The sequence below is a fragment of the Odontesthes bonariensis genome, chromosome 4 (assembly GCF_027942865.1).
Source record: "Odontesthes bonariensis isolate fOdoBon6 chromosome 4, fOdoBon6.hap1, whole genome shotgun sequence".
In the NCBI taxonomy this organism is placed as follows: Eukaryota; Metazoa; Chordata; class Actinopteri; order Atheriniformes; family Atherinopsidae; genus Odontesthes; species Odontesthes bonariensis.
The window spans coordinates 8,993,264-9,006,753 of record NC_134509.1 but is presented as its reverse complement, the minus strand read 5'-3'; the positions used below and the strand labels follow the sequence as shown (position 1 = coordinate 9,006,753).

The following is a 13,490-nucleotide window of genomic DNA, read 5'->3' as shown; positions in this document are numbered from 1 at the left end:
GGTCTGAGTTGGAAAAACTGCGCAATGTAACTTTGCTGGACCGGCCCGGGAGCTAAGCGGAAGTACTTCGACTTGCTTTCTGGCACACCTACTGCAAAAACAAATAGACCCCTCTCACGCTCCCAGGTACATTTGATTACTCTTACCTTCTCGGTCGACATAGCTTGCACCTTCTGACTCCTCGCCGGTTCGTAAACAAACGTGAAACGTGAAAGCAAAAGGGTGTTGTATTTACGACAGTGTAACCGTACATTACCTCCAAGCCTGTAGGGGGAGCTCCATAGTGGGCTTTTTGAGAAGTTACATTGTATCGCTTTAATTTGAATTTTTGTTCTGTTGTCTTCTGAGAGGCCCCAATGCAGGGGACACTCGCAACTTGTTAACAATAAATTAGTTTGCAGCAGTTTGCAGCAGTTTGCAGCACATGTGGGCTCTGCATATCTCACTGGCCAAGAGTACCGTTTTTCTCTGACTGGGCTGTGGTATGAAAGGAAGAGCTTAAATGTGTTTTCCAAACAAAATTTTATTACATAGAGAATTTACTCTTGGTGATTTACATCAATAAGTAAACTGATTGCATCATGCAACGGTTATGTAATTATTGTGGATAAAAAGTTCTCTAAATCTGCTGGACCTGCTCGACTCCAGACCAGAGAATGATAAAAATGAGTTGAACATATATTTAGGCTATTTAGCAGTGTTGTGCGTGAACGAGTTCAAAAGAACGCGTTCATTGAACACGCTCATTTTTTCGCGAACGTTGAACTGAACGCAACACGTTTTTTAATAAAGAACTTGAACGTGAATGAGTTCACATTATGTGTCATGAACGGCAGACATCACTGTAAATGAACGTTGGAATTTGTTTTCCATTGAAAACTGAGTGACATCTGTTTTCTCTTTTGAAAAGCAACGAGAGAAATTCCTCCCTCCTGTATTCTATGGAAGCAAATCGTGATCAAAATTCAAATTCAAATGCATTATCAGAAATGCTTTTTCATTTTAAGAATGTGGCTGCATTATTTGACTCATAAATGAAATTACTAATCAATCATCCTATTTGCATTTCAATTTTCTTCTTCAAGACTGCTCATTCTTTCACTTAATTCAAATGAAAAGGACAAAGACATTTGAAATTTAATTTTCAAAATATGCCTCAGCAAATAGATACCAAAATTCAATTTGAAATGTAAAAGTTGAAAATTCAAATGCATTATCAGAAATGCTTTTTCATTTTAAGAATGTGGCTGCATTATTTGACTCATAAATAAAATGACTAATCAATCATCCTATTGCATTTCAATTTTCTTCTTCAAGACTGCACATTCTATGCCATAATCAAAAAGAAAACAAAGCGGACATTGCTTTTTCGTTTTCGTGGTCTGCATGCAAAATACTGCCCACAATTCGATAACGAAAAAGCAATCTGAGCGGCGCAGGAGAGTGACGTCACGCCTGCTGACCGTGCTACCCATCATGTAGGCTACGGTAGGGGGCGGTGTGCATATTTGCTGTACAGTTAGCTGCCCAGGTGGAGTCAAACAATATATCCGATTCTGATGCCCGTGACCGGGTTGAACGGGTCACAGAGAGCTTGGCTGCATACTCTGCCGTCACACATTCAGAGGTTAGTGCAGCAAGGGCTTGCGCGCCGAGGCCGCGGCCACGACCGGCCATGACTTTCTGGCCGCGGCCATTACTGAGGGAGCAGCCATTAATGAGGCTGAGACAGACGTTGCGAACAGGAGTCGGGGGATTACCTTTCACAGGTAGGATTCAACATTATTATTGGTTGTAATTTGTCAATAGAATATTATTGTACTGTATTTGTGTCTGCCGGCGAAATCGTAGCCAGCAAACGTTAAACTAGGATATGTTTATAGCCGGTGTTATGCCGAGAAGTGCACCCCCTGCTGGTCGTACTTTAAGGAGAGTCTGTGATGGAATGATATGATATAACTACATCATAATTTGTTTACCTAATTGAAGTAACGGATGCAAATCTCAACAAGTCCAAATTTGTATATAAAATTAAAATAACCAAATTTCATAGTTTCAGGTTCATTTTTATATCATTTCATCTGGGCTATAATGAGTTGAGATTGTTAATAGAAAATGTATCCAACCGTCTTTCGTGTTGACTACAAAAGTATTAGTCACGGCCCTTACTTTTGAATATATGTCCAATATTATAAAAATAGTTAGGAATAGGAATACTCTAAACTCTACAATTGTCGGATTATCATAATTGTACACGTATTATTAATTTACATGAAGAGATGTGAAAAAAAGATGCACGAATGAAACACCATTGTCAGCTCAATATTATTTTTTTTGGATAAATGTAATAATCCACACCTGAAACGGTTTACGCGCGCTCCGTGAATGGGAATGCACTTCTCGGCATAACACCTCTGTTCACACGGCTATTAGGCCAACGGAAACTTCATAAATCATATATTCCATAACACAGGCTTAGATTACAACTAACACAAGAATGCTACTTTTGAAATAATGCAAATATTACTGTTATAACATTGACCATCAGATTTTACTCAGGTTTATTAATGACGTTTATTATGCCTGTATTATTCACATGTAATTCTTTCATCCTAACAAAAGTATTTACCTCATGTCTCATACCCACCCCTCAGATTGTCCGACCGAGAGTTGGTGTTATTCCCTCCATCTTGGGCTTACAGGTTCACCTAATAAGAGTAGGTGTATCATCATAAGGCTATTAGCATTCATAAATTGAAATATTATCAATAACAGGGCGGGGTGAAATACTTATCCCTGTGTGTGTGTGTGTGTGTATTTTTATATATTTTAATATTATGCTTCTTCATTTTAGCCAGAAAAGGGCAGGACTACATGTTCTTCCAGAAAAGCTGAAGAGAGCCTGTCTGTGACCACTCAGGATGACCCAGAAGCTTCAACCTCAAACTCACTAACTCAGCCTAATGATTTGAGTATTTCTTTTTTAAACATCATATCAAAATTACCGTTCTAAATATGTTAAATAGCTACTTCTCAATATTTATACTGGTGGATGTTGTGGACAATGCTTTGTACTACATCGCAGGGTTTGTAGTCCTCCAGATTCTGCAAAAGCTGTCCTGTGGTGTGTGCCATGCAAGCTTGGTCAGAGATGCTGTACCTTCATCATTTCATGATAGCTACCACTTTCTAGCCCTGAAAAACAACGGTGTACTAGTGATTCCATCATGTGGCACAGTGAAGGTGCTGAGAGCTGCAGAGTGGGTGATTCGCCAAGCTTCAGCAAAGCTGTAAAGACGGCGACAGTCACGTACATCATCCGGGAGGAGAACGGAGGATGTTTTTCAGCTTGGGGAACACATTGAGGAGACAAAGTTTGGCATCAACAACCATTATTCCAACTTGTTGTCATTGTTTGTGTCTGTGTTTCTGAAAATAAGGCTCCACCACATTGGCAAACTGACCTCTCTTGACCTGCATAAAAGGGAGCATGAGACAGAAGCTCTGCAAAACACTCCTCTTTCAGGGCTTTTAGCTCATTTTGTTTTGCTTTAGGTTGATACCATTCAAAATATTAAAACTTGTGTATATACAACTACCTTCTTGTACAGTGTTTTTTATATTCTTTATATTTTATTATAGTATTTCTATTTTTCTAGACTAACTCAGAGAGATCCCTGAACAAGTAATGCATGTGTCTTGACTGCGGTTCATGCACAATTGGCAATTTAAAAAACATTGCACCTTGAACCTTGATGCTATGGTCATGGTCATAACAAAGTTATGCTGTGAAGCCAAAAAAGCAAAAATCAAAGATATTTTCTTACATTGTTTTGGCCTTGTGAAATACTTTATTACAGATTTGATAAAGATGTTACATAAAAATCACAACAGCTGTATAGTGTCTTTATTCCTCTTCAATGATACAAAGCTTGTAGTACATGATTGGAAAATTCGTTAGGTCAACAGCTTGAATGATCTTCAAGCAGTGTGTATACATACGTACTCATTCATTCGTAGGCACCATAGGCAATCGTCAAATAAATACACATACAAAACAAACATCCTCTACCTTACACTAGAAATATATATATACACATACATATGTATATAACAAAGCTGGATTCTCATTCCATCCGTTCCAAAGTACAAAATTACGACAAGGCTCGAGCTGCCAAAACAGCGGCAGCTGACAACGGGCATCGGTGTCTTATAAATATAGCCTACTGACCAGTCTATCACACACTGTCATTCTGCTGTTAATGTATGGTACCTGTAGTTGGTGTTCTGGCCCTAGTGTGTACCCCCCCCCCCCCCCCCCCCCCCCCGCCAGAAAATGCGCGAGCCCTTGCTGTCATCCTGAGTGGTCACAGACAGGCTCTCTTCAGCTTTTCTGGAAGAACATGTAGTCCTGCCCTTTTCTGGCTAAAATGAAGAAGCATAATATTAAAATATATAAAAATACACACACACACACACACAGGGATAAGTATTTCACCCCGCCCTGTTATTGATAATATTTCAATTTTGAATGCTAATAGCCTTATGATGATACACCTACTCTTATTAGGTGAACCTGTAAGCCCAAGATGGAGGGAATAACACCAACTCTCGGTCGGACAATCTGAGGGGTGGGTATGAGACATGAGGTAAATACTTTTGTTAGGATGAAAGAATTACATGTGAATAATACAGGCATAATAAACGTCATTAATAAACCTGAGTAAAATCTGATGGTCAATGTTATAACAGTAATATTTGCATTATTTCAAAAGTAGCATTCTTGTGTTAGTTGTAATCTAAGCCTGTGTTATGGAATATATGATTTATGAAGTCTCCGTTGGCCTAATAGCCGTGTGAACAGAGGTGTTATGCCGAGAAGTGCATTCCCATTCACGGAGCGCGCGTAAACCGTTTCAGGTGTGGATTATTACATTTATCCCAAAAAAATAATATTGAGCTGACAATGGTGTTTCATTCGTGCATCTTTTTTCACATCTCTTCATGTAAATTAATAATACGTGTACAATTATGATAATCCGACAATTGTAGAGTTTAGAGTATTCCTATTCCTAACTATTTTTATATTATTGGACATATATTCAAAAGTAAGGGCCGTGACTAATACTTTTGTAGTCAACACGAAAGACGGTTGGATACATTTTCTATTAACAATCTCAACTCATTATAGCCCAGATGAAATGATATAAAAATGAACCTGAAACTATGAAATTTGGTTATTTTAATTTTATATACAAATTTGGACTTATTGAGATTTGCATCCGTTAATTCAATTAGGTAAACAAATTATGATGTAGTTATATCATATCTGTTAAGGATACTCAATCTTTGCAGCAAGTTCAAGTTTTATCATTCATTGCTTTATTCGCTGAACACAAGACAGGTTACAACAATTTTCCCGGGGTTACTAACACACATCACTTCCGGGAGAAAACTTCCTTCAAAATAAAAGTATTGCCTATAAACACATGAGTAAAGGCGCTTTCTTTAACATTTCTTAACAATATCACTCCATCACAGACTCTCCTTAAAGTACGACCAGCAGGGGGTGCACTTCTCGGCATAACACCGGCTATAAACATATCCTAGTTTAACGTTTGCTGGCTACGATTTCGCCGGCAGACACAAATACAGTACAATAATATTCTATTGACAAAATACAACCAATAATAATGTTGAATCCTACCTGTGAAAGGTAATCCCCCGACTCCTGTTCGCAACGTCTGTCTCAGCCTCATTAATGGCTGCTCCCTCAGTAATGGCCGCGGCCAGAAAGTCATGGCTGGTCGTGGCCGCGGCCTCGGCGCGCAAGCCCTTGCTGCACCAACCTCTGAATCTGTGACGGCAGAGTATGCAGCCAAGCTCTCTGTGACCCGTTCAACCCGGTCACGGGCATCAGAATCGGATATATTGTTTGACTCCACCTGGGCAGCTAACTGTACAGCAAATATGCACACCGCCCCCTACCGTAGCCTACATGATGGGTAGCACGGTCAGCAGGCGTGACGTCACTCTCCTGCGCCGCTCAGATTGCTTTTTCATTATCGAATTGTGGGCAGTATTTTGCATGCAGACCACGAAAACGAAAAAGCAATGTTCGCTTTGTTTTCTTTTTGATTATGGCATAGAATGTGCAGTCTTGAAGAAGAAAATTGAAATGCAATAGGATGATTGATTAGTCATTTTATTTATGAGTCAAATAATGCAGCCACATTCTTAAAATGAAAAAGCATTTCTGATAATGCATTTGAATTTTCAACTTTTACATTTCAAATTGAATTTTGGTATCTATTTGCTGAGGCATATTTTGAAAATTAAATTTCAAATGTCTTTGTCCTTTTCATTTGAATTAAGTGAAAGAATGAGCAGTCTTGAAGAAGAAAATTGAAATGCAAATAGGATGATTGATTAGTAATTTTATTTATGAGTCAAATAATGCAGCCACATTCTTAAAATGAAAAAGCATTTCTGATAATGCATTTGAATTTTCAACTTTTACATTTCAAATTGAATTTTGGTATCTATTTGCTGAGGCATATTTTGAAAATTAAATTTCAAATGTCTTTGTCCTTTTCATTTGAATTAAGTGAAAGAATGAGCAGTCTTGAAGAAGAAAATTGAAATGCAAATAGGATGATTGATTAGTAATTTTATTTATGAGTCAAATAATACAGCCACATTCTTAAAATGAAAAAGTGTAACAAGGTTTAAGTTGTAGAGTTCCACTTGCTTTGTGTATGGGTACAGTGGGGAAGTTGCGCCCCCTCTCGGTGTGGCTGGTTATATGCTGCTGGCTCCGTTAATCCGCGCCACTCTGTGAAAGCTGCGTCAGAGGTGAGTCGCGTGAGTGCACTGATGCAAACTTATGTTCCCACGCAGGAAATAAAGTGTCCACTGTCCAGAAACTCCTTGTCTTCATTAAAAATACACAACGCAGAGTCAAGGGGTTATTTGGTCTGTCCTAACACCGTGGAGTGACGCAAGAATCGGTTACATTGGTGCCGTGATCCGAGCTTCTGCGATCCTGTATCTGTGGTGGGGCCGTCTAATTCCTGGACAGTGGTGGAGGTCGCCACGTGGACTGTGTCCTTGGGGGATTTCCCTCCTTTCCGCCATTTGCTGTTTCCCTTGGGACATTGAGGTGGGATTCTGTACTTTTACTGAAAAAGGGGAAAAGGAAAATACTCCCCTCATTCTTTAACAGAAGCAGTAGCAACATTCCAGTGGTGTTTTTAGCCATTTTGCAGCATTGCTTTGATGTGTGTTTCTGGAGTACTTCCCCCATCCATTGTGCTTTGCTGTTTTTTTTTCTTATTTGGATCTACTGCTGATTTTGTTTTATTTTCTGGGATTCCTTTATTTGAGATTTTGCTGAATATTCCATTTGAAATATTTTCTTTCTTTACACATTGAATTTACTGTTTTGGACAACTAAAAAAAAAAAAAAAAGAAGGTAAAGCAACAAGAACTGCTCAGTCATGGCAGATTTTCCCAGTTTTGGCAGGGGGAGAGGGAACGTTTCCCCACTGCATTCACTCGGCAGGGGTAGGGGAGGAAGGCTGATAGCTCCACTCTCATTCCCGCCTGGGGCCGCCTTTGCTGAGTTACATGAGGGACCTGTTGATGGGGGATGTGATGATTCATATCATCCCAAATCAGACACCGAACCTACTACAGAGAGCCTTTATGCAGAGATAGCAACACAAATAGGATTTTCTATTGGTGAAAGCATTGCCTCTTGCATTCAGTCTCGTTTAGGCTGTGGAATTGGGTCTCCCAGTAATGTGCTCTCAGAACCTTCACTGTTGAATGTGATTGTGAAATCTGATGTTAAAGAGCCTGTGTGTTTTAGAGGGGATGGCTGTGATACATGCAGTGTTCAAGAATGGGAAGAAATGATGATGACCTATTTGAAAAGAAAGGGGGTACCAGTAGCTGAACAAGCTGATGAAGTGCTTGGTAAACTGGCGGGGAGGGCGCAAGAGATAGTCAGGGTGGGCATACGTAGTAAGCCATCCGTATGTCTTAAGGTGAGCCCAGAGCCTATTTTTGAAATCCTGAAACAACACTTTAGTGACACTGCTTGTTCAGACATGCCTTTAGCTGACTTTTACGCAACATTGCCTAACTTAGGTGAGACCCCTTTTGATTACTGGCTGCGGTTGAACAGAGCCATGGACCTGACAGAAGACTGCCTCAAGAGACAGAATAAGTCCTTTGCATACCTGACAAAAGAACTGACTGCAATGTTCATTCGTCACTGCCCAGACTCAGAACTGTCTCTTATTTTCAAGTGCAAACCTCTGCAACAGTGGACAGCTGCTGACGTGTACGAGAAGTTGCTGGAGCATAGCAAAGTTCAGAAGTGCGGCTCTCAGCTTAATGCATTCAGTGCCTTGAGTTCTCAGCAACAGGAGGTGAGTCCTCGTGTGCAACAAGTGACATCCAGTAGTAAATGTACAGCACCATTACAGACCTCTACCTCAGTACCATCTGTTGGAATTAATGCACAAGTGCCTGCTGATCGTCTTGATCATGTGATAGCCCTGTTAGAGAAAGTTCTGGAGGGCCAATCTCAACAAGTAAAGCTACCTGCTAAAGATGATGTCAGAGGTAATCGGCCTCAAACACACAAAGTAATGCCTTGTGCAATCTGCAGTGACACTGAACACTCCACCTATTACCACTGTAGGGTCAATCAGCTATGCTTCATCTGCTATGCTGCTGACCACACACGGGCTCGGTGTCCCAGGGCACTATCTACCAGAAGGGGGGGATGTGAATCAGCTGCCCAGCAGCTGGGAAACTAGTTGGCCTACATGTGGAGGGGGCAAGTGTTAGGCCTGAAGTTGCCCCTGAAGAGACTGATTTTGATGACTTGGAGTCTATATACCACACCGTTTGTGAGGAACGACAGTTAGGACGTCGACCAGTACTTCAGAACACCCACAGATTAAAACAGCATGACGAACTGTTCTATGAAAATGTGACTCTAGGTGGCAAAGTTTCTGTTAAAGCAATGCTTGATAGTGGCTCCATGGCCTGTACTCTCAGCACCAATCTGATGCCACAGCTGTTACATCATGCAGTATTGCAGACTCCCACCTTGCAACCCACTGACGTCGTCCTGATTGGTTGTGGTGGTTCAAGAACCATTCCAACAGGTGTGTGTGATGTTACAGTGGAGATGTATGGCTGCAAAGTTGTTGTGCCTATGCTAGTGGTTGCAGGACAGGGTGAGGACCTTATTGTGGGCAGCAACCTTATGAGGCATTTGGTTGATCACCTTAAGGGAAAAGGTGATTTGGGGAAGAAATGCAGCAAAACTTTGAATGCTGAGGATATGGCTGATAAAAATGTACACAGTTTTTAATGTCGAAAGTGGCGGTTCCAGAGAGTGGTGGTGATAAGATTGGAACTGTCAAGATAAAGAGAGCCATCACCTTAGAGCCTTTGACTGAGCACCTGGTTTGGGGCCGACTGCAGCTAGTAAATAGTGAGGAAGTGGGCAGTACTGTAGTAATAGAACCCACAGCAGCAAGGTCAGGGCTAAGATCAGTTATGGTCGGGAGAACAGTGGCACATCTGAACAGTGAGGGGTGGCTCCCTGTAAAAACTGCCGACTGACTTGGCACAGTGCCATGATGAGCAGAGTCTTGTCACTGATGTCTCTACTCTGCCAGATCATCCATCTTCACAGCAAGTGACAGGTGGCAGTAGCTCTTTACATGCAGTGCAGCAAGATCTGAGGCTGTCTGATATTGATATCGACTCATGTGAAGTGTCAACAGCTAGCAAAGAGCATCTGGTCAACCTCATAGCTCAGTTCAAGTCCATTTTCACGAGAGACAAGCTAGATTGCGGCAAGGCTAAAGGCTGTCTCCATCGGATTCGAGTGGTGGATGACAAGCCATTCCGGTTACCATGCCGACGTATGCCACCAACTCATTATGACAGGCTCTGAATGAAATGGAGGAACGTGAAATAATTCGAAAGTCTTGCAGTGAGTTTGCATCACCATTGGTCTTGGTTTGGAAAAGGACTGGTGATTTAAGAATTTGTAATGACTTTCGCTGGCTTAACGCTAGAACTGTCAAAGATGCTCACCCTCTTCCGCATCCGGCCGATGCGCTGGCTGCTTTAGGAGGAAACGGATTTTTCTCGACAATGGATCTGACTTCAGGCTATTACAATGTGGAGGTGCATGAGCAGGATCGTAAGTACACAGCATTTACGTCACCGTTTGGTTTATACGAGTACAATCGTATGCCACAAGGATTATGCAACAGTCCGGCCACCTTTATGAGGATGATGTTGGGCATTTTTGGAGATCAGAACTTCCTTAGTGTGCTGTGTTATCTTGACGATGTCCTGGTTTTTGCCCCCACAGAAGAAGTGGCACTGCAGCGCTTGCATATGGTTTTCCAGAGATTGCAGACTCACAATCTCAAGTTGGCGCCAAAGAAGTGCCACTTCCTGAGGCGGTCCGTGAAATTCCTGGGGCACATCATTGATGCTGAAGGAATAAGGTCAGACCCTGACAAAATAGCATCCATTACATCCCTTACGGAATCAGACCTCATGGAAGAAGGTTCAAGTGTTCCATCCCAAAAGAGAGTACGCTCATTTCTGGGAATGGTGATGTTCTACCAACAATTCATTCAGAACTGTTCATCTATTGCGAGACCTCTGTTCCGGCTAACATCTGGGGATAAAGGTCCTCGTGGTCCAAAGAGAAGGTGCCGGCTGGTGCGTACAAAGCTGTGTGAGGAGGATTGGACAGATGAATGCAGGACAGCTTTTTATGAGTTGAAGCAGTCGTTGTTGGATCGAGTGCTCCTGACTCATCCAAACTTTCAGGAGCCCTTCCTTCTATCTGTTGATGCTTCCAGCAGTGGCCTTGGTGCAGTGCTGTCTCAAGTTCCTGCTGGGGCTTCTATCTAGGCCAGTCGCCTTTGCCAGTAAGACACTCAGTCACGCACAGTCCAAGTATCCAGCACATAGGCTGGAGTTCTTTGCGTTGAAGTGGGCGGTGTGTGATAAGTTTCATCATTGGTTGAGGGGTCATCCGTTTACAGCTTGGACAGATAATAACCCTCTGACTTACATACTGTCTAAGCCAAGATTGGACGCATGCGAGCAGAGGTGGATTGCAAAGCTAGCACCCTTCCAGTTTGACATAAAATATATTCCTGGTCCTAAGAATGTAGTTGCTGATGCATTGAGTAGGGAACCCTTTGTGCAGCCCAGTGCCTCCCATCGCTTGATAAGAGTGCCTTATCATGATCTTCTGGCTGAGGCAGAGGCAGTTGCCACGGGTGGAGTACAGGAGGCCTTCAGATGGACTGTTCACTCAGATGATAAGACCCCAGACAATGACCAGCCTAGTATTTCTCAGTGCACAGCTGTTGTGCAGGCTGGGGGAATGACATCTTCTGAGGTGGGAGCTGTCTTCCAAGTTCATACAGAACATGAGTCCAAGGTGTGGCCACATGCTCTCCTCTTGCCTCAGTTCTCCCAGACTGTGTTCACGTCAAATCAATCTGATTCTGAAATCTTATCACATGAAGAGCTAGGGAGGCAGCAGCGGTCTAATGATGCCCTGTGTAGGGTGATCTTCTATGTGGACAGGGGCCGGAGACCGTCGAGGAGAGAGCGAGCTAATGATGCAGCTGATACAAAGAGACTTCTGAGAATATGGACCAAGTTGACTGTGAAAAATGGTGTACTGTATAGAGTCTCTAAGAATCCGGTAACAAAGGCTAAAACCTACCTGTATGTTGTTCCACCGGCCCTACGCTCTGCTGTTCTGAAGGGGGTTCATGATGAAGCGGGTCACTAAGGCCAACGAAGAACCCTTTATCTTGCCCGGGAAAGATTTCACTGGCCTGGCATGGCTAAACAGGTGGCAGAGTATGTGCACTGCTGCAAGCGATGCGTTATTAGCAAGTCGCCTGAGCCGGAGGCCAGAGCACCATTGGGGAACATCAAGACGTCTGAGCCCCTTGAACTGGTTTGCATCGACTTTTGGTCGGCGGAAGACTCTGCAAACAAATCAGTGGATGTGCTTGTGGTAACTGACCACTTTACAAAGATGGCACATGCCTTTTTATGCCCCAATCAGTCTGCCAAGGCAGTGGCGCACCAACTGTGGCATAATTACTTTTGCATCTACGGCTTTCCCACACGATTGCACTCTGATCAGGGAGCAAATTTTGAGAGCACGCTAATTTCAGAACTGTTAAGTGTTGCTGGTGTCCAGAAGTCCCATACAACTCCATATCACCCAATGGGAAACGGGTCCTGTGAGAGGATGAACCGCACTTTGGGCAATATGATTCGTGCTTTACCCCCGAGAGCTAAGCAGAGGTGGCCTGATATGCTGAAAGCCCTCACGTTTGCATACAACTGCACCGTCCATGAGACAACTGGCTATGCGCCATTTCTGTTAATGTTTGGCAGGGTGCCGAGACTCCCTATTGATGTAATCTTTGGTTCAGTCATTGACCATCATGACATCACAGATTATGATCGATATGTTCAGACATTGAGGAAAGACCTCAAGGAGGCTGTAGACATTGCACGAGAGACGGCGTGTAGACAGTTGCAGCGCCACACAGATCTCTATAACCAGAAAGTTAGGGGATCCCCTCTGGAGGTTGGTGACCGCGTCCTTTTGGCCAACAAAAAGGGGCGTGGCAAAAGAAAACTTGCCGATCGCTGGGAGAGTGTTGTCTACACAGTTGTTGACAAGAATGACACGAGTCACACCTTTAAGCTGCAGAATGCTGTCACAGGACAGAGGAAGGTTGTACACCGCAACCTGATTATGCCAGTGAACTTTCTCCCCCTCGGGGATGACTCATTTCAGGATGAAGGGAGTGTGTCGGCTGACTCTGGCTCGCTGATGGTTGATGGAGAAGCTGTCTGTGATGTGTCTGTGGCATCTGCTGACTACAGGACAAGAGCTTGGGTTTCTGACTTACAGTCTGAGGTGTCCGACGAGTTGCTGATGACTGAGTGTGTTCAACTGGAAGGCACTACTGTGGAGGATCATCCGCCCTCTAATTGTGTCCCCACGGTTGACTCTGATGTACCAGAACAGTCTCCCGGTGATGATCAACGGTCCGACCTGGTCGTGTCCGTGAGACCCGTTGAATGTGAAACAGAATGTCTGCCTTTGGTTAAGGTTCTTGGCTCACCTGAAACCGATGCTCCCACTGGAGACCAATCTGTTGTTGACGGGGTGGGACGGACTCATGCTAGATCGAGGGTGTGAAGGTTACTTAAACCTGTCTCTAGATTGATTGAGATAATGCACCAGAGGACTGTAAAGGTTTGAGTCCTGTAGAGCAAAAGTTAATTTTATAGTGTTTGAAATGGAAATTGGAGTTTCATAACTGTGAGAATGCTTTTGTTGTGCTTTAGTTGTATCAGAATGACATACAGTTACAATATAGTGAAATATG

The 13,490-nt window shown here is 42.9% G+C and overlaps 1 long non-coding RNA gene across 1 annotated transcript; it reads left to right on the top strand.

Moving 5' to 3' along the window:
* The first annotated feature begins 1,703 nt into the window (after positions 1-1,703).
* Positions 1,704-3,598, top strand: LOC142379237 (uncharacterized). The gene is made up of 3 exons (XR_012769657.1): positions 1,704-1,769; positions 2,655-2,717; positions 2,855-3,598. It is a non-coding gene; the product is annotated as an uncharacterized LOC142379237 (long non-coding RNA).
* The last annotated feature ends 9,892 nt before the right edge of the window (positions 3,599-13,490 follow it).